The sequence below is a fragment of the Marmota flaviventris genome, chromosome 11, assembly GCF_047511675.1.
Source record: "Marmota flaviventris isolate mMarFla1 chromosome 11, mMarFla1.hap1, whole genome shotgun sequence".
NCBI lineage: Eukaryota > Metazoa > Chordata > Mammalia > Rodentia > Sciuridae > Marmota > Marmota flaviventris.
The window spans coordinates 74,169,569-74,192,809 of NC_092508.1; the positions used below are offsets into that span (position 1 = coordinate 74,169,569).

The following is a 23,241-nucleotide window of genomic DNA, read 5'->3' on the forward strand; positions in this document are numbered from 1 at the left end:
ATTTAATGAAATTACAATCAAAATCTCAGACAGTTATTTTGTGCTTGGTTATTGACAAACTGCTTTCAAAGTTTACATTGAAAGCTAAAAAATCTGAAATTGTTAACATAATACAAGGAAATGAAGTAAGAGAAAGACAATACCCAACTTCAAGACTAACTACAAAGCTACAGTCACCAAGACTGTGGTATTAGTGAACAAATAGACAAATAAATAAATGGAACAGAATTGAGAACCTAGAAATATGTGCACACAAATATTTTTAACAAAAGTCTTTCAATGTTTAAAGTCTAGTGTTCTCTGCAAATAGCACTGGACATCCATATGCAAGAGATTAATCTAGACATAGACCACACTCCTCATAAAAATTAACTTATGCTAGATCTTAGCCCTAACTGCAAATGCAAAACTGAAACTAAATGCAAAACTATAAACTTCTAGATTAAATTGGTAAAAATCTTGGTAACCTTGGTTTGGCAGTGACTTTTCAGATACAACACCAAAAGCACAATGTGTGGAAGAAAAAAAATCAATAAATTGGACGTCATTAAAATGAAAAACTTCTGCTCTGCCAAAGGCATTGTTTAGAGAATGAAAAGACAAGCCGCAGACTGGAAGAAAATCTTTGCAAAACACAATTGCGATAAAGGACTTAGAATCAAAATATCCAAAGAACACTTAAAACTCAACAATAAGCAAACAATCCAATTAAAAAATGGGCAAAAGATCTGAACAGACATTTCACCAAAGATATACAGATGGCAAATAAGCATATGAAAATATGTTCAACATTATATATCAGTATGAAATTGCAAATTAAACAACAATAAGATGCCATTACACATATTTTTAAATGTACAAGGATTTGTTTTAATCAGATATGTTAGGACATGCAGACGAGAAAATGATTGTCATAAAGAAAGACATTTTTATGCTCACAGATCCCTAGAAACAGCAGGCACGTGACATGCCTCACACAGTCACTTGAGGGAACACCAGTATCAGTCAAAGGACAGGCAGAGCAAGGGGAATGTGTGGGCAAAAAAACTTTATTGTGGTTATCATAGGAAGACATGGGTGAGGTGAGGTAAATAGGTTTAAGATGGCTAGTTTGAATACTGTCAGTGGGCTCCAGGGTGAGAGAGCTGTCCTGAGTTGCCCAGTACCTGGCTCTGGATTGATTTGAGCAAGGGGATGTTCACTTGGTCTGCAAACCTTAAAGGAGATAATTAGAAATTGTGGGTTTCCATTGATTGGTTTGCATATGAAAGGCACACAAGGTGAGTCATTTACTATTTTTAAAAATTAACTAGTGCTGAATATACTTTGTATAAAACCAGAGATACGAAGATTTGTGCTCTATGTGTGCAATATAAATTGTAATGCATTCTGCTGTCATATATGATGAATCAGAATAAAAAATAAATTTTAAAAAAATAATGACAAAAACAAAGAAAGAAATTAAATAGCACTGGGAAGAGCAATCTCTTTATAAGGAACAAGGACACAAAATGTCAAAATATCTTCAAATACAGAAAATTTTTAAAAAGTACATGACACATCTAGATCACTGCTAGCAAGAGTGTGGTGCAAGAGGAATTCATTCACTTGTGGGAATACAAAAGTTTTCAGCTATTTTAGAAGATAGTCTAGCAGTTTCTTATAAAGTTAAACAGGCCAAACATATAAACATGCAATCACTCTCCTGAGTCTTTATCTTAAGGAGTTGAACAATAACCCTCACATAAATATTTGTAACAACCTTATTCAAAATTGTAAGCAACCAAAATGACTTTCAATGGACAAACAGATTTAAAATGTGGAATATCCATAAATGGAATATTATCTGGTGATAAAAAGAAATTCGCTACTAAACCACAAAAAAAGACATGGAAGACCTCTTAGTATATATTGGTAAGTAACAGAAGGTAGTCTGAAAATACTACATAGTATATTATTCTGCTTTATGACATGCTGAAAAATGCAAAACTATAGAAATAGTAAGATTAGTGGTTGCAGGGATTTGGAGGTGGGGGAGGGAAAATAGGTACAGCATATAGCATTTTTAAGCAGTGAAACTATTCTGTATGATATGGTAAGGCTACATGGTACTTAATATTTGTCAAAATCCATATAATCGTACAACACAAAGAGTGTATCCTAATGTAAATTATGATCTTTAGCTAATAATAATGTAACAATATTGATTGACTAATTGTGACAAAGTTACCATATTAGTGCAGATATTAATAATAAGAAAAATTGTATTGGCAGAGATACAGTATATAAGGACTCTGTATTTTTGTTCTACTTCTCTGTAAATTTAGAGTAACTCAACACTAAAAATATTTCAAGCCACGTGGGAAGTTCATGCCTTTAGTGCCAACTACTCCAGTGACTATGAGGGAGGATCATTTGAACCCAAGGAGCTCAAGGCCAGTCTGGGCCACCTAGTGAGACCTCATGTCCTAAAAAAAAGAAAAGAAACTCTTTTTTAAAAAGTGAAAAGGCAAGCACCACATAGATATTTGCATTTTCACAACCAACAGAAGATTAATATCCAAAATATTTAGAAAACAATAACAAACTAAAAGGAAAAGACAGGGGGATGAACAGGAAATCCACAGAAAAGTAACCCACTCTATTGAACTCAGCTGTAATACTCAAAACAACAATAAAATTAACATAGTTCTTATTGACCTAGATGTAGCCATTGGATTTCAAATGAGATGAGACTGTACAAGATGAGGAACTCTCCTTCTCTGCTTTGAGGTGTATAGGTCAGAACATCAGTTTTGTCAAGATCTGATTATAAAAATTGTGCATATCATTCCATATAGCAACTGCATCTGCTGGATGCATCTGCATCTGTTGCAACTGCACAAAGAAACACATACAACAATACTCATTACCAAAAAAAATGGTAATAATGAAAATACAGAAAAAATAAAGAAGTAAAGAGTATATAATGACACACATACAATGGAATATTGCAAAGCATTTTAAATTTGTAACTTTGAGTTATATGTTATCAGCAGGAATAAATCCCCAGAACAATGTTGAATTTAAAAAGGAAGATTATGCCTGTAGCAACCACCTTTAAGAAAGGAGGCTGAGGCAGAATGTTTGCAAGTTCAAGGCCAGGCTCAGCAACTTAGTGAAGCCCTAAGCAACTTAGCAAGACCCTGTCTCAAAACAAACAAGGGCTGGGATGTGGCTCAGTTATTAAGAGCCCCTGTATTCAATCTCCAGTACCAAAAAAAAAGGCAGAGGGGGAAGAATTAGATTACTATGTTTGAAAATATACAAAGTTATTATTTAGGATACAAATATATGTAGGAATAGAATAAAAATTTGAAAGCAAATAATAAATAGCAAGTTGGGGCTAAATGTTTCCAAGAAAAAAGGGAAAAAATGAATTATAGAAGGTTATACAAGGAGCTTCCACTATACCTGCAATGTTTCATTTATTTTAAATAAAACTGAAGCAAATATTGGCTAAATGTAGAGATCTTATTTAAAGCTGAGTGGGAGTACATGACTGTTTGTTCTTGTTGCTGTGCTCTTCTGTATATTTGAAGTACTTAACTTTAATTAGTGATTCTAGAATGAATCAGCTCCTTAGTTTTTATCTTAAAGATCAGAAAGAGCCAGTAAGCTAACGACATTGGTTGTGGCAATGAGCTCTGAAGAACAACCCCATTAAAGTATGAGTTCAGTGGGCCAGCTCAAGAGACAATGCTGAGTTATGCTGTCATGAACATATAGCACAGAGAATGATGCCTAAAATGAACAGCCCTTATCCCCTAACTATGCCTAGAAACGAAAGCTGTCCCAAATCACCACTTGTGATGGTCTCATGGGAATCTGAGGTTTCCTTCTATCAGGACTCCCCTTGTTCTCAGAAAACACTATCAGCAGAGCTGTCATTACTAACAAAGCCAAAAGAAGAGTGAAAGCTTTGTTTCTCTTTGCCCACCCCTCTGACATTGATGTAGCTATTCACTTGTTAAATAAACCCCTTGTGTTGCACATCTGCACTAAGCTGATATGAAAGTGAGTTGATCCTGCTGTCTGTAATTATGAGAGGGAGTGTGGATGGTGTGTGATGTGAAAAGTTATGTGCACACTGATTGATTGGAGAAGAAAATAAACAAACCCTATGCAAAGTTTAGGACATAGAGACCATGGAGTTGGGAATTTGGGGGTGGGTTTGAATTTGCTCCAATTTGGTAACCCACTCATGTCTCAAAATAAAGAAGGAAATGAGAAAAATACAGGCATCATCAGAATGTTCTTATTTTTCAGTCTTTTCCTGTCTTACCTCAGGAGACGGAGACCAAACTGAGACAGAAAATGAAGGCAAGAATAAACATTAGCAAGAAGAACAGGTTTCTGAATCAACCAATATGGAAATAAAATAGTAAAGCCTCCTGGAAATGCATTAGGATTGGAGTATGGAAAACTGACCTTGAAACTTAGCTCTGCCTTTAATTACTGCATATGTGCAATTCAGTCATTTCATCTATAAAATGAGGGTTGAGGCTAGATCAATATTTCTTAAAGGTGGTTCTCAGGATACTTGCACCAGAATCGTGTAGAGGTACTCATGACAAATTGATTCCTAGACCACCCCACAAACTACAGGATTAGCCTGTATTGACCAGGCTAACAAGATATATTTTAACTACTTCTCTACGACTTTGTGGATGCAGTTTTAGATCCAGTATTGAGTGTTTTAGATCTTAAGTGCCCTTCCTGTGTCAGTCTTTGGTGATTGAATAGGATTCCATTTGGCTTTGTCTCTAGGTTTGGTAACATCTTCTGAATTCTGTTATGAGAACTGATTTGTTTGTTTTCTTACATTGTTAATGTGGTTTTCTAAAGGATGCAATATATAATTTGCCTTTTAAAAAAACTGTCGATAGTTTCTAGTATAGAAAGCTCTAAAATATCCATTGATGATGCTGATGAAGATAATAACAGAATGGGTGTTTCTTATACTCTGAAACATGATCATTTAAATTTTGTAGACTGGAACAAGATGGGGCTAATTATAATAGTTATTTAGAAAGGGAAGGTAAAATCTTTCATGAGAAATATCCAGGATTAACTTCCTTAAGTTTACTCCCTTCTATATTCATCTGCAATATTTCATTGTGTTGATTCTAGTTCAGTTTCTATAAATTTGCTTTCTACTCCCTTCCTTTCATCAAATATTTGCTAAATCTTCTAAATGCCAGGAGTTTTGCTTCATGCATGGTATACTAAGATTTAAAAAGGCACGGTTGCTGTCCTCAAAGAACTCATAAGTTTGGGGGTAAATAGACAATATACCATAATTCTGTGGGGTTTATAAACAATAATGAATAAAGAGATGTAAGACCACAAAAAAGGAAGCAACTTGCCCTCATTTGGGCAAGTCAAGAACACTTTCATCAACTAGGATCTATTGAATCTGTTGTGCTAGAGGGGAGAGGTGAGCAGAGAAAGCCAGGTATGTAAAGAAAATTCTAGGAAGAGGGGAAGCTTGGGCAAAGCACAAAGGTTTAAAGTTATCTTCTGCTGAGGAAATGACCCATTAGTCTTTGTTTTACGAAGAAAAATAGAATAAGATTTTTAACAACAAATTTGGGCTCAAATCAGGAAGGAGTTAAATGTGATGCTAAAATGTAAAATGATTTTTAATTTCATGTGATGGTATCCATAACTAGACTTGGTGACATGCTTCAGTCTGTGCTTTGACAGATTAAAAGCATTCTCTAAAACAAATGAGAAAGCTAGAGAAAGTACAAGAAATCAAATGCTAATAGGTAGTTAAGAAATGGGGGAGCTAGTCTAGGTGAACACCTGAGTCAGTAAAGGTGCAGGAGCAGTTTAGAGAGTTATTTCAGCAGCAGAATGCAGTGGTCAGTATTTAATCAGAGGTTTGGAAAGGAGATAAGGTGACATTTCCTAAAGGAACTGTCAAAGATATTTCTGTGATGATAAATCTAGTTTTGATGATATAGAGTCTGAAAATAAAGAGAGATGGATCAACAAAAGAATGGTAGCATACTGCAGTGGATGTGCTTGAGTTTTGGCCAGGCAGGGTGGTCCAAGCCTGTAATCTGAGCAACTCTGGAGGCTGATCCAGGAGAATCGGGAGTTCAAAGTCAACATCAGCAAAAGCAAGGCACTAAGCAACTCAGTGAGATACTGTCTCTAAATAAAAAACAAAATAAGGCCAGGTATGTGGCTCACTGGTTGAGTGCCCCTGAGTTAAATCCCTGGTACCCTACCACCCGCCCCCCTGCCAAAAAAAAAAAAAAAAGAATGAGCTTGAGTTTTGACATGTGGAGTTTGAACTATTGCACTAATCCAGGAATTTGGAGCTCATGACATGTAGAACTGGTCTTACAGATTTGGGAGACATCAGCATAGCATTCATAGGTAAAACAGTGGAGTACATAAGCTCCCCGTGGGGAAGTTAGAATAATGATACAAGACAGCAAAGGATAGAAAGAAGAACCCACTTTACCCATATTGTCACTCGTACATGTAGTAACAGGAGAATGTGTGCATCTAGTTACCAGGACTAACAACAGTACTCGAAGTTACATAAAGGCACAGACTGGCTTGAATTACCAATGCTTAAAGAAAGCAATTGATTACTTCATAACATTTCTTCAGACTGGAACACACCAAATGCATAACATGCTTAGAAGATAGGTTGTATAAAAAAAGTATGCAATGTGCATTTAATTGAAGGGCATTGATATTATAATTTACTAGAAATGGTAAAAGAAAGAAATAAGTAACAGTTGAGTTACATACAATGTAAAAATAGATTTGTTATTACTTTTTAGTATCAGTAATTAAATCTCCTATAAATTTTCTACAACATGAAATTAGGAATTATTTCTAATAATTGGAAAAAAATAAAGATGAGAATATCTAGAAATTAAAGAATGTAAATGAATCGTGTTTTACTTTTCTTTCAAAATCTCTTATTTCATGATTTTACCTCTAAAATTGGTAGAGTGCAAAAGAGAGTAGAGCAGAAATTAGAACAATTCATAACAATATACATTTTCTCACTAGATAAGGAAATAACAATTCAGAGAATGAAAGTCTGGGCTCATTATTTTAATTTATTCAATGTTCTTTCAGCAAACTTTTAGTGCACAAATTTTTACAATAAAAATTTGAGGTGCTGGGATATAGATACATCCGTGAACAAGTCATGGAAATTCATGGTTTTGTGAAATTTATTGATTATGTAAGTAAAAAAATCATAGCTAACAACTGCTAGAGTGAGGTGTGGTGCACAAATAAGGGAGGGAAGAGGGACAGGAAGTACTGGGAGAAGTGGTGATTGAAATGGTGAAAAAGGAAGTTAGGAAAGCCCTCACTGAGAAATCAACTTTTGAGGCATGACTTTCAGAAGGATGAGAAGAAATCCATCTAGATGTGGAAGGGAGGAGTAGTTCCAGGTAAGTGACTTAAGCAAATGTAGAGTTAAGATATGGAGCTTTCTGGCTGTACCGGAAATACTGGGAGAAGAGACAGGAGTCCCGAGACTCCAGGGCTTGTCTAGACTATCAAGGGGAAGAGTCTGGGCCACAGTGAAAGGCAGTGGACAGCTACAAGACTTTGTAGGCCATCGTGAGAATTTTGCCTTTTCCTTGATGAAAGGAGATGGAAATGGAGTTTCAAAAACATAGTTGGAAGAACTCTAGTCTTCTGTTGCAATGGAATAAGATACCGGCTTGGTTTCTGTGGTTGACTTTTTATAGAAAATACATTTTTCTTTCTCTTTTTTTTTTTTTTTTTTTGTGTGTGTGTGTGTGTACACATTTGGTCGTCCAAACTCTAAAGATGACCTTCAAAACTCTAATCCCTAGTTATTTAATACCAATTTAGGTACTACTCTGAATGAATTTTTTACATAAAATTCAGGTTACGAATCAGCTGACCTTAAAATAGGGAGATTAGCTAGTATTGTCTGGGTGAGTCCAATGCAACCAAATCAGCTCTTAAAAGCAGAGGAGGAAGACAAAAGAGTCAAGCACAAGAGAAAGTCAGAGAAATTAAAAGCAAGAGAAAGACCTGAACTGCCAATGAATGCTAGCTGAGAAAATGGACAAGGCAAGCTACAAGCTAAGCTATGTAGAAGCAGAGAATGAAAATCTGGGCTCATTATTTTAATTTATTCAATGTTCTTTCAGAAGCAGAGAACAGGAATAGGGGTAAAGTTCAGTGGTATAGCTTGATTAGTATTTACAAGGCCCTAGGATTGATCCCCAGCACTTATAAAACAAAACAAACAAACAAAAAACTGAGAAACTAAGGACAGTTTCAGTCCAGCAAAGAAACAGGAGCCTCACTTCATGTCTATAACCACATGGGAGGGAATTTCGCCAACTACCTGAATGAGCTTGGAAAGAGACTCGTTCCCCTAAGCCTTCAGAAAGGAAGGAAGCCCTCCCAACATCCCGATTTTAGTTTGTAAATTCTGGAAAAGAGAACTAGAGGAACTGTATTTTGTCCAAGCTGCTGAATTACATAGCTACAAGATAATAAATGTGTGTTATGTTGGTTACTCACTTTTGTGGTACGTTGTTAAGGTAGCAATAGAAAACCAAAATATGTATGTTTTATATATTATATATTTATTTAATATAAGATATCAAAATATAGTATTTTCCTAACATTTTAATGAGAACAAAGTACATGACTTATTTTTATTTTCCTGGTATATGAATCTTTTTCTAGTTCAGAAAACTCAGTATAAGAGAATGAAATAATGAACCAGAGAAGGAATCTTATGTTACTTTTTTTTTTTTTAAAGAGAGAGAGAGAGAGAAGAGAGAAAGAGAATTTTTTTTTAATATTTATTTTTTAGTTTTCGGTGGACACAACATCTTTGTTTGTATGTGGTGCTGAGGATCGAACCCGGGCCGCACGCACACCAGGCGAGCGCGCTACCGCTTGAGCCACATCCCCAGCCCCAATCTTATGTTACTTAAGTGGATAAATAAATAACAAATAAATAGAAAAAGAAAAGTAATTTACCATGGAAATTTTGCTTATGGTATCATTTTCTAAATAATTTCATTCTGGTAGATTTAGAAAGCCTTAAATTCATTAGGAAAAATTTGAATACATCTTTTTTTTTTCATGTATAATCAGTGAAGTAAAATGCTACCATGAGTTTTTTTAATACTACCATGAAATTTATACCACCATAAGGAATCTCAAAAGGTTTGCAGGATTATAGGTACAGGAGAAAAACTTTGTAGTTGCCCCAAATTGTCCCTAGGTTTGACCACTTGTATTTGCTGCTGTCACACCTACCAAAAAATTGAAAGCAGACTTGGGTCTTGAGGATTTTATTCCATGTCAACATGGGAATATATGGCCATAGGCTCCCAGGTTCCTTGAAGTATAAAATATTCTTACATATTTCAAGTCTTGCATAACTTCCAGGGCTTCCTCCCATCTGAACATCTTGAGCATGGTGTCTTTCTTGTTAGGAGTTGTTTTTTTTTTTTTTTTTTTTTCTGGTGCATTATGTGCACATGTGTAAGCCCAAGTCATTGACGTCAAACACAGACTGTGCGTTTTCCTGTAAGTCACCCATGCCATTTTAAAGCCTATCAAAAAAGATAGTGAAAGCTGCCCCCACAAGTTCTCATCTTTAGTGAAGATGATGAAACACACTCAGAAATAAATAGCTTCATTCAAACTAGAGCTTAAAAACACCAGATTGATCCACTGATTTCAAACAGTTTTTCAATAGCAGCTGACAGTGGCATCCTGTGGAGCTCAAAAGATGGTCTTGTCTTATTTGAAACCGGGCCTTTAAACACAGCAATCATTCAGAATGCTTCCATAAGGCCTCCTCCTTCTCCCTGTGTATATGACTCCATCCTTTCTCTTCCTATTAAAATTTCCATATATAATTAATCAACTCGGAACAAAAGGAAGGGAATCTCAGTCCATATAAATTTCTTATATTCTAGACAATCATTTGTTATGTGACTGAACATACTAAAAAATATACCAATCTCCTTCCTACATGTCCCAAAATACCAACAATTATAATCTTAAATTTAAAAAAAAATACATTTCCTTTTTGATATTTTGAATTTAACTTATACTACCACATTTTCTCACTTGAGACAAGGAATATTTTAGAGAGCAAATATCACATTTTGCTATTCTAAAAGTTGCTTCAATTGTCAGTGCTGTCACATTTCATTATAAAGAATTTAATAAACTCCTACTGAATACCTACTAGCATGTACCAGGTTCAGTACTTGGCACTGACTAATAAAATGACACAGACTAATAAAATGCAGTCCCTGACCATTTAAAGTCCATAGTTAATCAGCTAACTTCACACATACACACACACACACACACACACACACGCACACACACTCTCCAAATAATGAACAGGTGCAAACTGGACGTTATCTCTACAATTAAGACTGAGCAAATTCATCTCAGTTGGAGAATAGGAAATGTCTCAATAAATTATGATCTGACCCTTTCACCTATTCTCAAATGGATTTTTATCATCTATTATTTATCAATTGATCTCTGAGACTGAACTAAATCAATATATTTTGTTGCTGTCTTCTTTAAGACAATCATTTTCTTGGAACTGGAATGTACTAAGGCAGTCATCACTGTTATTCTTAAACAATCTCTAGAAAAAAAAAATACTATTTGTATCAAGGTTTAACTCAGTGCCAGTAGAGACAAGGGGACAGAGTGAGGTGGATTAAGGAGTACAGTGTTGTCCCCCAAAGTCCAAAAACATGCCAAACAACTGTTTCTGATTGCATACCCAAACACCCTAATTATAGTATTTTTTTAAAATTGTCAATAGTTCTAAAAGTGATTTAGAGAAAACCTCTTTAAACACAATGAAATTAAACACATACTTTGCACATGTGTGGTCACTGTGCTTTGAGAATTTGAGGCCTTTTGAAATCAGCAGTGATGAATAAATGGATAGAGCAGCAGAGATTGAGAGAAGAAAAGTGGGGATTCCCTCCTCTGACAACCTTATAACTGAAAGCAGGGGAAACAATTATTAGTCCCCCTCTGAGAATGAGTTATTTTGTTCTGAGATATGCAAGATAATCACTTCTATAGTTGTAATCTTTTTCCAGAAAATACTGAAAATCATTAAAATCCCTCTCTTCCTTTGGTGCCAAAGTTTCATAAACATGATGATCTGTGATTCAGGCTTTTTCATAATTAAACCTTGCTATATTTTGCAATACTGATAAAGTACTTTATTTCAATAAAACCGTAACTAGACCATACATGATTGTTAGGCCCCATATCAATTGTCCCTCATTAATGTTGCAGAAAAGCGATTAGCATTTTGAGGCAAACAAGGTGTACTTAGTTAGTGGGACATGACCCTGCTGTCACTAAATTATATCTATGATTAATGATCTCCTCCGTTTAAAGTCTGAATCATAATAAATAGATTATAAGTGAAAACTGGGGGATGGATAGAGAAATGTGGGAAAGATGAACCTTAAGACTTGAATCGTACATGCCATTGTTCAATATTGAATTCAGCTCATCGTGCAATTGACCTCAAGGTTGATGCTCAAATTTCCAAGGCAGTGGTTTTCAACCCTGACCACACATAAAAATCACCTGGGGAGTTTTTTAAAAACTCTAGTGTATGGGTCCCACCTCAGACTAATTAAATTCTCTGGAGGTGAGATCTGGGCACTATGAGGTTTTCAAAGTATAAATGTCATAATAGCCACATTTAAGACATGAAATTGGAGTCAGGAAAAAAAATAGAAAACTCAGAGATCTAAACATGTTATGATAAAGATTTTTGGTTAGGATTCTCTAAATTACATTAGCACAATGAAAATTATGTTTCTGTCACATACTAATTAGTCCAGAATTTTTACGTATAAGTTTCTAGGCATTTATTCATTATTGCAAATATCATCTTGTTCTTTGAAAGGTAATTTTATTTCATTTTAACTAATCCATTATAGTCACAGGCAAATTTGAGAATGGTGAAGCCTCCAAAGTTAAAGAGAGCTGCTTTGTCCTATGGACATGTGTATCTGTATGTAAACTCACACACCTGAGTTTAAATAAATCTGATTTAGGAGCCATCCAACCTAATAGCAATAGGTTTGTAAGGAAAGAAGAGAAAGGGCAAAAGAAGAAAAAGGGCAAGGGAAGAACAAAATAAAGGAAAGGAAGATTGGAATAGAACCAAATATGATTGTTCACTTTAACCCCTAACTCTCCAATGCAAAGCTTCTCTTGATGTCTTCCTTCTCTTTCATTCATCTCTCCATCCATCTCTTTAACAAATATCCTAACATCTCCTACAGTTGGTGAATTGCTAATATACTCAATGTAGTAGTTTCACAAAGATGACAAATTGGATTCATAAATAAGTCAATAATTTCTAGTCAAAGTTCTAAGCAACTCACATTGATACAAAACTAGAATTTGGTTTTCTTTCTGTTAAAAGGATAAATTTTATCTTGAATGACTGTGAAAGATTTTCCTTTAGCTGTTGAGAAAAAGTGCATGGGGCAACGGTGGAAGAGTTCTGAATCACCCTCCAGGACCTAGTACAGATCACTGATTTGGAGACAATCTTGTTGCTCTACTTCTTGAAGTTCTAGTGAAGAAATTGATTGATATGTGCTTATTAAATATATTCATTTTATTATTACATCTTCTCACCTTAGTAATGCTACCTGTTAAACTTAGTGTATTCAATCCTTTCAGCTCAGACATTAGTATGTTTTGTGATATTAATTTTTGTGACAATGGAAGTTATGAGATTTTTTTAGTGCTTATATTCAGTCAATCAGTTCTTTATATTTTTTGCTCAGTATCAGGCAGTTAGTGTGGTTTTGAACTCTCTTATGAATGAATTATTGACTTTGATTGAGTTATTTCAGATAAATAAATGTCTGTACAGAGATTTAGATTTCTTCAAACATATAAACCACTTCAGGTCCTTCTAGTATATCTTAGAAATAGTAATAAGATGAAAACAAAAAAAAATCTTTATTTTCTAAAAATCCTTTATAGTGACTACTCAGAAAAAAAATGTGAAGCCTTCATTTAATTCAGTGAAACAGAAAAGTTGATCATATAGTTAGTTCATTACTAATTTTATGTTGTAGGCATTTAATCACAAGTCCTCACATATTTGGAATATATTAACTTTGAAAATTATGGAATAAATTCTTGGGCATATTGGAAAGGTAAATACAATGGTGATATGTGTTATATAAATATGTGCATAAATATGTAGGTAGAAATAGGATTTGGAAATGGCTGGACTGGTGCATTATCTTATCGGTTATAAAATTTTTCTTTAGATTCTTAACTTGCTGCCAAATTTTGTGCTTAGTTGGAGAGAGTTTCATATGATTTTTTGTATGTTTATTTATGGTATTTTTTCACTAAAAATGCATCATTACCTTAGCAGCTGCTGCACCACATGGAGCAGCATGTGTGCATTTAAAAGAGATCCAGAGCACCTTCCCCCAGAAACCCAGAGCCAATATGCTTTGGGAAATCTACAGCAGGACTCAGATTTCACCAGCAAGATAATGTACAATTTAGATATTTTTACAGGGATTTTTTTTTCCAATAATAATTTTCTATACCATTTCTTCTTTCCTAAGTTTTCTGTTTAAAAATACTGTTTCAAAAAAAGGAAAAATATATAAAAGTTAATGCATAAGGAACGAAAGCTTAAAATACATTCTCTTCTTTGGTTGGGGCCATTTTGGAAGAATCTTAGGACTGTTTCTACTTAACAACAAAACATAAGAGAGAAAAAAATATAGAAATGGATTATGGTGTATTTTTCATGAATGAGTCTTCCCGTGTTTTGTATAATTAAGTCTGCACCTTCTTATTTCATGTGGTGTGTGTGTGTGTGTGTGTGAGAGAGAGAGAGAGAGAGAGACAACAGAAGAGAATGGAGGGGAGGGGAGCAAAGGTGGGGTGTCCGGTCATTCCAAGTCTTAGTCCGTCCTCTGACTAGGTGCTCCAGCTCCTATTCCCATTTGCATGCATCTTTTGAAAACCTAATTTCAGTACCAGCCCCAAATCTATATGCTGAATTCTATGACTCTTCTCTTTGAGAATTTTCTAGATAATCTTTCAGTAACACATTTTCAAGGCTACCACTCAGTTCAGAATAAAGAGACAATAGAGTAATGCTCACACTTGGTTCCTGTTAGAAACTGAATGTTTGTGACCTCCAAAGTTGATATTTTGAATCCCAAATTCCCAATGTGCTCGTAGTTAGAGATGGTGCTTTTGGGAAGTACTTAGTTTTATAGAAGGTCATGAGGCTGGGGGGTCTCTATAATGGGATTAACATCCTTTTATGAAGAGACAACAGAGAGCACCACCAGAAAGCTAGTGTAATTCCCCCTCCCAGATACCCCCATATGACCAATCAGTAAGAAGGCTGCCCTCTGTAGGACCCTCACACGAACCCAACCATATACTGGCACTGTGATCTCAGACTACTAGCCTCCAGAACTGTGAGAAAATCGATTTATTTCTTATAAGGATCCCAATATGACATTTTGTTATGACAGTCAAAGCTGACTAAAAGAGACCTCTTGTCAGAGAGCCAGTAGGAAGTGGTAAGGATGAGGAACAAGGGAGGGTGTGGCTGGTCTACACTCAGCTTCAGCTGTTTGTGAGGCATATAGAAAGATGAATTCAAATGTGTCACATCAATTTTAAAGAAAACATGGGAATCCAGATTTAAACATGAAGCATTAATTTTACAAATTTGTCATTAATTCAAGTCTTGATTTATTTTATTTAAAGAACATCGTGCATAACTGTGGGGCTGATTTGACTCACAGGGCATGGGTAAATGTTACTAGCCTTTGGTTTGTAGCATCAGAAAAAAAGAATCCACTAAAATTCTATGACTGTATGTCACTGTGAATTTCAAAGGGCAGAAGCTAATAGACTGGTTTGATTGAATTAAACACACACAGAGACAACTCTGAGCAAAGGGATCATGAACATGGATTTGGGATCTGGCTCAGCCATGTATAAACAGAGTGGACCAGTACTGCCACCATCTGTGCCCCAGAAAGGTCTAGACTTTCTCCCCCAAAGATAGCCTTCTCGCCCTTCATGAGAGCAGCTCTCTACTAAATAATTCATTTTGTTTCAATCATGGCCAATATAGTACACCAGATCACCATCAGGCCTGAATTTTGTCCTAGCTAGCCCTTCACAAAGCTTTCCAAGATTGAAATCTGCCAAGTTCACATTAAAGTTGGAATTGGAGGAACTGGAATGGCTCTTGGTTCAGTCTGTGCTCCAAGCGGCAGCACTGTAGCAAAAAGCAAGGGCCAAAAAGCCAGTAGAACTGTGCAGTAGAGGTGCCAGAGATACAGTCAAGCTAGAGCCAAGGATCAGGGACTTGGAAATCTGCTGCAAAAACTGGAGTTGTGGCTGCAGGCCACAGGGTAAGCTGACATAATTCTGCTGGATAACCTCTGCCCAGAGCTGCTGTCATCAGGCCTGGATTTTTGTGTCCTGGCTTTTTCTTAGTGGCATCTCAGTGGCTCAGCTCTCTACAGGTAGAAAGCATAAGCTTTTTATATCTGCTCTTCAGCTCTTTCTTTACACACATTTGTCTGAGACTATTTTAGTCAACATTTTCACTGCTGTGACTAAAGGACCTGAGCAGCACAATTGTAGAGGAGGAGAAGTTTGAAGTCTCACAGTTTCAGAGGTCTCAATCCATAGACAGCAGGCTCCACTCCTCGATGCTCAAGGTGAGGCAGAACATCATGGTGGGAGAGTGTGGCAGAGGGAAGCAGCTCACATGGTGATCAGGAAGCAGAAAGAGAGACTTCTCTTGTCAGCTACAAAAAATATACCCCATTGCCACACCCCCAGTGAACCATGCCTTCCAGCCACAGCCAACCTGCCTCCAGTTACCACTAAATTAATCTCATCAGGGATAACTCACTGGTTTGGTTAAGGCTATATAACCCAATCGTTTCTCCTCCAAACCTTCCTATGTTGTGTCACAATACTTGTAAAGCAATTTGCAAGTATCTAATATATAATGGTATAGAGTAAACATTTCCATTCAGAAGATTAGGGACATAGAAAGAAGGGATAGAACCAAAACACCAAAATCCAGCTGGGCAAACAAGCTCTGTAACTCCACATCTGGCATCTGGAGCACATGGCATCATGATGGTCTCTCCAAAGGGCTTGTGTAGCTCCACCCCTGTGGCCTCATTGGTTGCAGTCCAAATGGCCTTCCTGTTGGCTTGTCTCTGCTCAATTCCTGCAGCTTTCCTAGGTCAATGTCCCACTTTACAGGCATTTTCTTAATCTCAGAGGTCTCCACTGCAGCTTTGGATTCCTCAAATTGCCACACTTTGCCTTCTCAGGGGGTGCCTACAGGGAATCCAGACAATACCTTGTCTGGCCTCCAAGACTTTGTTTTGGAATCTTGGTCAAAGCCTCCATGACCCCCTAACTTCAACATTCTGCATTCATGTAAAACCAATACCATGGGGTTGACACCAAGGTCTGCCACCATCTCAAGCATTAGCCAAGCCTATAGTGACCCCGGCTGCACAGCCTCTGAATGCCTGGATAGTTGAGCATGTTGAAAAAAGACCCCCACAATCCAATAATCTTGTGCATGAAGGGTACCTTACTCATCTCAAGATAACTTTCACTTTTACTCCCTTGAGCTTGAGATGGGTGTGGTCTTGCCAGTTCCTGAGATGCCCTCAAGTCATCTTTTTTATTGTCTCTTTAGCATTTCTTTAGTGGCGGTAATGTCTAATAATTGCAACTTCCTTAGCCCTAGTTTTATCCTTTCCTTTCAAGTCCACATTTTCCATATATTTCTGGTCTGCTTTCTGCTCCTGATTATAACAATAAATTTCTCTAAAAGCCACTCACAATATCCATGCCAATACTTGAATGCTATGCTGCCTATACATTTCTTCCACCAGATTAAGAAGTCTATCACTTTTAAAATCAGCTCTTAAAATCAGACAGAATGTCTCAGGACCTGGGCAAAATGCAGACAACTTCTCAATCAGAATATAATTCAAATGGCCTCTACTCCAAATTCTTATAGAGCCCTCCTTTTCTGAATCCTCTTGAGCACTGTCTTCAATATCCATGGTCCTATTGGTATTCTGGTCTTCTGAGCTCCCACCAGCATCAGCCATTAAGATCCGCTTGCTTACAACAACCTAAAGCATTTCCAGCTTGCATTCCTAAACATCTTAAAATTCTTCCCACCAATCTCAAAAATCTCAAAAAGCTTCTGACCACATGGTTTGGTTAGTCACAATGACCCCACTTCTTAGTACTGATTTTTATTTTAGTCAGCTTTTCCACTGCTGTGACTAAAAGACCCAACCAGAACAACTACAGAGGAGGAAAAGTTTGTTTAAGGGCTGACAGTTTCAGAGGTCTCAGTCCATAATACAACCAATTCCATTCCCAAGAGGCTTCAGGTGAGGATGAACACCATGGAGGAAGAGTGTGGCAGAGGGAAGTGGCTCACATGATGATCAGAAAGCAGAGAGACTCCACTCTCCAGATACAAAATATACACCCCAAAGCCACAACCCCAATGCCTACCTCCTCCAGCCACACCTTACTAGCCTTCAGTTACCACTCAGTCAATCCGTATCAGGAAATCATTCACTAACTGGGTTAAGACCCCCACAACCCAATAATTTCTCCTCCAGATCTTCTTGCATTGTCTAGCACATGAGCTTTTGGAGGACACCTCACATCCAAACCATAACAGAGACACACAGCATTGAGAGTAGATGGTCTTTTGGACATACTAGCCTATTGTCTTCTGAGTTAGGACTAAAGATTCTGTCTTTGGACTCACAGAGAACTTCAGGTTTTGATTCACTTAGTTTAGGCCCTCATAGATTTTCTTGCACTGTCATCAATTGAAATTGATTTCCATGTATGTGTAAGTTTATCAGGATGAACCCAAATACTATATATAATCATTAAGCTATAATAAAAAATAAAAATAAATTTAAAAATTTGCTTGCACTGAGTTTCACTTTACTATAAAACCCTTTGACTTCATCAAAGTTAACTAGGAGAGTCAGAAAATTGACTGAGTCTGAAAAATGCTGTCAAATATAATTTTCATTAGCTCATTGAAAGTTCATTTTGTAAAGTTTGAGGAAAAAAAATAAAATCTATTCAAATTCAGTGAACTGATCACTTTTGCCCAGGCTATAAAGAAGTTTAATGAATAAACTAAAATTTTTAGCAGAGAGCTCTTTCATTTTTTTAATTTTGTTTTTCCCCCAAATACAAGAAAATTGGGAACTCACTACAAACACAGAGTTGATATAAAAAATTATTTAGCAATCTTTTACACAAATATATGTAAGACTCCAAATTGATAATCTAGGATAAAAGACCCCTCTTCCATGTGAGTCTTAAAATACAAATCATGTGTATAGCTCTTGCATCATTAATATTAACTTCTGTGCCTTCCCAGTAATTGTGATACTGTTATTCAAGCATTTCCCACACTCCACTCCCCAAGTCAAAGCTGGAACTAACTTCAGCTTTGATTGTATCATCTTCTCATCTGATTTTAAGTTCTCCTTCTTTTTAAAATTGGAGAAGCTAGATGGCTTGACTAGAATTTGACTTTATTTTCTACATGTCTTAGAAATAATAATTTCTTCTTATTTCTCTTTTGCAAGGAAAAAACACGGATGAAACTGTCTTCTTCAAATGATGGTGCACCCCTATTACAAAGCGAAAAATCAAAAAACTGCCCTTAACATTTGCCTATCTCCTATTGCCAAGCTTGTATACCTGGAAGTTAGTTCCTGAACCTGTTTCTTTATCTATTAAATGAAAATAGCATTACTCTCACTGGGTAGTTGTAAGTTTTAAATGAAACATTATAGGTGTATTTAATTGTAAAGTCATTATTCAAGAGTGAAATGTTCATTTGTTCATTTTAAAGAGGTGGAGCTGAGACTCAAAGAACCTGGTGGAATCTTGGACCTGTGTCCCATCTTACTTATCTGTAACCTTAGTCACTTAACTTCTCCAAACCCCAGGCTTCTTACTGGAAAATTAAAACTAAACTTCCTACAGCCCTATGCACATTAATTGAAAGCACTCTTCAAAGAAAATCATTATTAAGTCCCTGGAAGATTCCGGTTCAAGTAAGTATAATTATTTTTATTCAAATTATCTGCTATTAATCCATTTTCAATATACATGATGAATAATAGCATGCTATGTTTAAATTAGTTATAAAGATGTATTTTTTTTTTTAAAGTGAAGATTATTGCTCACTTAAAGAGGTTCTAAGCACATGTGGTGACTTGGGAGGCTGAGGCAGGAGGATCTGAATTTGAGGACAGCCTCAGTAATTTAGGGAGAACTTCAGCAACTTCCTGTCTCAAAATAAAAAAAATAAAGGTGGCAGGAAATTTAGCTCAGTAGTAGAGTATTCCTGAGTTCAATTCTCAATACAAAATTTAAAAAAAAAAAAAAAAGTTCTAATGCAAACATGTGAGGTTAATAGTTACTTAGTAAATCTGATCTTTTAAAATGACTATAGGCCTCAGTATTGTAACAATGTAAACATACAGAAAATATAGTTGTTAATATAATTAATAGTAGCCTTATACCTCTAGAGTTGCTCCTGAAATAATAATGGGCTACAAGTATAGTCTCCATTTTTCCAAGTATGTGACAAAACTGTGAACTTTGTGATATTAAATTATGTAACTGCTAATAGTTGCTAACCACTAGATCAACTCATCATTCAACCACACATCCGTCCTCACCCCCAATTTAACTTACACAAATATACATCATCTTTCTGTTCTCTGCAGTCAGAATGCCCCTACTTTTCATCTTCTTAACAAAAGACTATGGGAAGATAAAAGGAAATTCAGAGTACTGGAACACATATGTTGAAACCATCTTTATTTGCACTAAACTTTATCCAAACTCAGTGGTTTACAGATGATTAAGTACTTAATCTATGTTTCAAAGCCCTAAAAATTTGTTTCTAAACATTTAGTTCCACTGCACAAATGTCAGTCATACAAATTTGCCTGCATGTATATACACAGACATATACAGATAAGTATTACACATGGGTATGTTTGTATGTCTACACATATGTAAACACGTATATATACACATGTATACATGTATATATACACACAGTCTGTTAAATCCAGAATAAATTATTGTTTCTATGTATAATAACTCAAAAAAAAATGTTTTAAAAAAAGCAGTAGGAGAACAAGAAATAGTACACTTAGAGCAATAATTGATAAGGTTGAACTGTGGCCAGAGTCCTGGTGTCCAGGGCCTAGATCTTATTATTTATCACACAGCATGACCAAAAAATTAAGGGTAGGGGAGGGAGGGAATGAAAGGCCCTCCTGGGAGGGCAGACAAAACCAGCCATTGATTGAACTGTATCTGATTGTTCACTGTCCCGTGCACCTGTGCTGTTTCCCACCCCTTTCCAAACCTCCTTGCTCCTGAGGGCTGAACAGTGCTCATCTTGCAAACAATATCCAAATTGAGATCAGAAGAAAGACAAAAAGCTAAATTTATCCTAACACTTTCTTCGTTCCAAGCTTCTACTTTCCTGTGACGCACAAATGTCATTTTTGATAAAGGGAAAAAAAAAGCTATTTTCAATAATGAAAAATGGATTCCCCTTCCTACCAATAACAGTACAACTGCATCCCACAGAAGTATCGCTTATGGAACTACAAGCAGGAAGGCAGATGTCATTGTGTCCTCTCATCTGTGCTTATTTTTCACAGAGCTTTCTCAGCAAAGACAGAAAATAGGAGTGGGGGAAGATAGCTCCAGCCTGATTGGGAATGATTGTATAAAGAGTCTCCCAAGAAGTGTTTTATTTTCTTTGAAAAAGAGAAAGATGGCTTTCAATGAAATAGCTTTTATGATTCTAAATTTAAATATAATTCCTATCATACAAGATCCAAAAAATGTATCTGGTTTGACAAAAAACATGTTTGAAGAGTCACAACAAATTGACTTGAGGTGATTGTTGTTACCGACCTGGAGTTACACTCTTGCATTTAGACCAAGCAAACTAACTAGATCATTAGCACACTATAAAATGAGTATATATCATATTAAGAAAAACATTACATCTGTGCACGGGACTACTTGACCCAAACCTGGAAGCCCCCCAAATAAGTACACAAATAAATTATATCTGCTAGGATGTCTTAATGTCAGCCTTGTGTGAAGAGAAAAGAAAATTAAACTTCATGGTTGAGCCATCATCAGTTGTGTTTTAGGAAGAGTTTTGGAGACAAACACACTTGTGTGAATTGACATATCAACTTCCTGAAACTAATTTATTCACTAAAATATAGTAATATCTATGAGGATTGTTGGGAATAGCACATAAGTTAATAAATATGTTAAGTGTCAGGCACATTGTAAGCATTAAGCAAATTACGGTTTTCCTATTATTGTGGTTACTATTTTTGTCACAATATTACTAATGATCATAATATTACTAATAATATTAGTTTTATATCATTAGCTTATATAATTACAAGTAAGTTTACAATTTATTTTGCGGTGCTAGAATCAAACCTAGGACCTTATATATGCCAGACGAGTGCTCTAGCACTAAGCCACATCTCTAACTTGAGATTACAATAGTATATTATGATGATTTTTTTTTTTGTGGTGCTGGGGATTGAACCCAGGGCCTTGTGCATGCAAGGCAAACACTCTACCAACTGAGCTATATCCCCAGCCCTATTATGATGATTTTTACATGCATTGTAAAGATCTAGTTTGACTCTGCAATGTTTTCAAATATAGAACTCCTGGTACAATTCTTCTGATCCTTGAAAAATATTTCAAGGAACAAAAACTAAATATAATGAATAAGAAATAATTTTGGGGTTGCCAGTATTAAAGAAGGCTAGATTATTCTAATAGAATAAGTAAAGCACCAAAGCCTGTAATTTCTCCCTGAAAAGACAGAGTGGAGAGAGAAGGAAATAGTGATGTGTAAAAAGAAAATCTCCACTCTCGGTTACCCCTTATTCAGTCTATTTCATGCAGCCATGCTTGAGGACACAAAAGGCGACCTGGAGGTTGGTGGTAAAATATGTTTCTGCTCCTCGGAGAAGCAGTTAACTCAACAGGCTGTGAACAGACTTCCAGGTTCTCAGAGAACAGGAACACACTTGACTGTGTTCTTGACATGGGCAAATGAGAGGACATGCACCCAGAGAGCAAGAATGAAGACCAGCCTAGAAGAAAAGAGGCCCCATTCTGCCTGTCCCAGGAACTCTTTCTGCACTGGCCCTCACAAAAATAGGCTTTTGCACTCCTCCTGATTAAATTCTATAGGCTAACAGTGTAATGACAAGGGCTTTACCTTATTATTACTTCCATTTTGAAGATGAGATGTTAAAGTAACCTGCCTAAAGTTATACCTAGACTGCTGAAGATTTAGGGTTGCAGCCCAGATACACAGTGCAAGTGTGGGGTTATGTGGTCTGGACTCTTAATCTCATTCATTTGCCTTCCTTCGGCATAAGCAGTGAGAGGCAGAGCTGCAAAGAATTGGATGCTGACAAATGGTTGCATCTACAAAGGTTTTACATGAACTCAGTGTAATATGAAGACAGGATATAGAGCATGACTGGAAATACCCATATTATAGTAGCATCCCCTAATCTAAGATCACAAACCTGGAGATAAGAATTTTTTTCACATTCCAGGTAAGAATTTGTAAGCTAAAAATGCACATATACAATGTAGCCTTGGTTAAACAAAATATCAAGTTAGAAGCTTCTTGAGACCAAAAATCCCAGTAAAATATGCTGTATAAGTCTTCATGGCAGAGAGCTTACAGGTATTTTTGAATGGATTGAAAAACCATACAAGACTTTGAAGAAAAAAGCCTGTTGACTGTATAATTTACATAATATTTTATATTTCTATGATTCTATAGAAAACTTCCCAAAACTTTCCCTAGCTTTCTTTAATATTGTTTTGAGCTCTCATTAAAATATAAAAAGGTGAAAGAAATCTCTTGAGAATAGCTCTTTTGCAATTTAAATGATTCTTATTAAGCAAACCTGGAGAAGAAAGTCTATTTTATTATTTTTAAAAAATAAT

The 23,241-nt window shown here is 36.0% G+C and overlaps 1 protein-coding gene and 1 non-coding gene across 2 annotated transcripts in view; both read right to left on the reverse strand.

Annotated features, from left to right (window-relative positions):
* The window catches only part of Gpd2 (glycerol-3-phosphate dehydrogenase 2), a 253,620-nt gene that overhangs the window by 50,035 nt on the left and 180,344 nt on the right, over positions 1-23,241 (reverse strand). The gene's annotated exons all lie outside the window — the stretch shown is intronic.
* On the reverse strand, positions 21,788-21,861 carry Trnaa-ugc (transfer RNA alanine (anticodon UGC)). The gene has a single exon. It is a non-coding gene; the product is annotated as a tRNA-Ala (tRNA).